Source organism: Mus caroli, chromosome 8 (assembly GCF_900094665.2).
Source record: "Mus caroli chromosome 8, CAROLI_EIJ_v1.1, whole genome shotgun sequence".
Lineage (NCBI taxonomy): Eukaryota > Metazoa > Chordata > Mammalia > Rodentia > Muridae > Mus > Mus caroli.
Window position 1 is genome coordinate 98344890 of NC_034577.1, and position 3075 is coordinate 98347964.

The following is a 3075-nucleotide window of genomic DNA, read 5'->3' on the forward strand; positions in this document are numbered from 1 at the left end:
GGTGGATTTCTGAGTTTGAGGCCAACCTGGTCTACAAAGTGAGTTCCAGGACAGCCAGAGATACACAGAGAAACCCTGTCTCGAAAGACCAAAAAAAAAAAAAAAAAAAAAAAGTTCCAGATACAACCCAACTGCTATAGCTGGGATAGCACACCCTTGACCTGTTTTCCACATGGAAGACAGGGACCTCTGTCTTCAACAGGTCGAGACTCTGGAGACTGCCATTATTGAACCTGCAAGTTAGAGCAGGACCTTAAAATAGACATAATTCAGGAGAGTCACACTGCATACATCCCAGACCCGGGGACAAGCACTGGAGCACCGGAGTGGCTGGCAAGTTCTATGAGGATCTTGCCTGATCCTTGTGCGGATCTCCATATTTCCCGACCACTTGTTCAGGCTCCACAGCCAGTCCTGGTCCATGGATACATTATGTACAAAGAAACTCAAGTAGCCCAAGAGGTCCAGGCTATTCTGACTTGGCAACAATGTAGCCAATATACTGAGGGCCTACTTCTCTTTCTGACCCACCTAGTCACTACTCTCTCTTCTTGCGCTTCACTCTCTCAGCGTTGTTTGCAGCTCTTCCTGTTAGGGTCTCCTTACAAGATAATTCTTCCATATCTCCTTTTTACAAGCTCCATGACCCACCCATCCCCCATGCCCTGCCTTTGACTCCTCTCTCCTCCTCTGCCTTATGGGGCCCTCTTCAAAATCCCATCCTAGGCTCTATTCCAACACCATTATTAACAAAACAACCTGCGCTAGCTCCCCTGCCTTTCTCTAATGTCAAAGTTCTCTGATGTCAAAGAACTGTTGGCCCTTGCATTTAACTCATCTTTTGCGAGCTTCTGCAGCTCCATAATGATTATCCTGTAGGTTTACCTATGTGAATTTGAGGAACTTGCCTGGCTACTGAGAGAAGATGGGGGAAAAAAAGAGGGAGCTTCACCCCCTACTCATCAGGCTCGACCTCACAGTTTGTTTGGGGGTTCTGGCACCCACATCCAGATGCACCACTTAGCTGGTGACTTCCAAGGTAAACTTGTTCAAGGCATGGCCTGACCAAGAACAGCCTTGAGCCTCTTCATCGACAGATAAACTCCCTAGTGGGAGTTGTTCTACAAAACAAAAGGAACCTAGAGGTAATAACTGCTGAACAAGGTGGGACTTGTGTTGAGCTGGGGAAAGAATGTTGCTTTTATATCAATGAATCTGGACTGATGGAACAAAATATACTAATATTCAAAACCCTCCCAGCGGTCCCCGAACTCCCACACCATGGTATTCAAGTCTGCTCGCTTAGCTCCTTCTCCACCTTGGCCCCATCCTAGCTATTGGGACCTTCCTTACCCTAGACCTCTGCCTTACTCAATTCCTACAGCTACAGATAAACAACTGTACCAGGATTGCTATTAATCAGGCCCTGGCTCAATACCAGACCCTCATACAAATGGTGACCAGTGATTATGATATCTCATCACATCACTTATTTAAAAAAAAAAAAAGAAAACAGAAGGGGTGCTCCCACAGGGCAGACTAGGAGCTGAGAAGGGTATGAACCATGCCCCCAAACCCCAGATATTCTCAGCCTGAGAGTGGCAAAAGATTGGCTGCTCCCCCACGTTGCCCTGGTGCTAGCAGACTCCAGCAGATGGGCTTCCCCAGGTACTGTTGTCCCTCATGCACATAGCAAGTGATGTGTTCACACTTCTCCAGAGTTACAACGGTTGGTTAGCATTTATCTGACCCATGGGCCTGAAGCATCCCGGGCTGGACTTCCCTTCTGCATGACCTTATAAGGTTCCTTCCCCTGGCCCCTGCTGCTCCCAAATATGCAAATGAAGCATCTTCAATTGGCCCCAGCCAATAGCATACTACATGGACCCAACCTGCCATTTTCCCTAGGGAATATTTATCCTCTGGCCCCTCCTAATAAACAAGCTGTCCTCTAACACAGTCTCCCAGGTGTTCGCATCATGCTCTCTGCTGCTTAGGATCCCCTTCTGGCCCTGGCTGGGTTTGACACCCCCTCCCTCCTCCCTGGGACTGGGCTAGTGCACAATAGTCCAATCTTACTGGGACAAAGCAGGTCTAAAGCTCATCAGAAGGCTACATGATAGAAAGACCCTGTCTCAAAAAACAATCCGTTAAACAAACAATTGATATCATGACTCATACCAGTTCTTAGATGGGGGAATAAGTAGAAGAATTGCCATGAATTTGAAACCAGTCTGGGCTACATAGTAAATTATAGTCCAGTCTGAACTCAAAACAAAACAAGAAAAAGCTTAGATCCATATTTCAGGGCAGGGAAGGTGGCTCAGTGGGTAAAGGTGCTTGCTACCAAGACTGGCAAACAGAGTCCCTTCCACACAGTGGAAGAAGTGAAATGATTTTTGAGTCTTCCTCTGATCCTGACTCCATATTTTGGTTCTTCTCAAAGCCTGTCCATTTTCAACACTCTTAACAGAATCGCTGTCTACCTCAAACGTCCGTTCATTCTGTCTAGCCTCTACCAGAGACACTTTGGAAGTGGCCATACTTTATCACGTAAAATCATGGTTGAAACCCAAAGGGCCTAGGACTCTATTCATTTTAGACCTCTGAGTGCTCGTGAGGTGCTGAGGGCTGAGCGTCAGGATGTTTTGTTTGTTTTTGTTCTTTTTAAAGATTTATTTATTCTATGTATATGGGTACACTGTAGATGTACTGATGGTTGTGAGCCATCATGTGGTTGCTGGGAATGAAGGTTGCTCACTCCAATTGGCCCCCAGTCAAAAGATTTATTTATTATTATAGCTAAGTACACTGTAGCTATCTTCAGACACACCAGAAGAGGGTGTCAGATCTCATTATGGATGGTTGTGAGCCACCATGTGATTGGTGGGACTTGAACTCAGGACCTTCAGAAGAGCAGTCAGTGCTCTTAACCATCTCTCCAGCCCGAGTGTCAGTATGTTAAGAAATCAAAACAAGCTGGGCGTGGTGGCGCACGCCTTTAATCCCAGCACTCGGGAGGCAGAGGCAGGCGGATTTCTGAGTTCGAGGCCAGCCTGGTCTACAGAGTGAGTT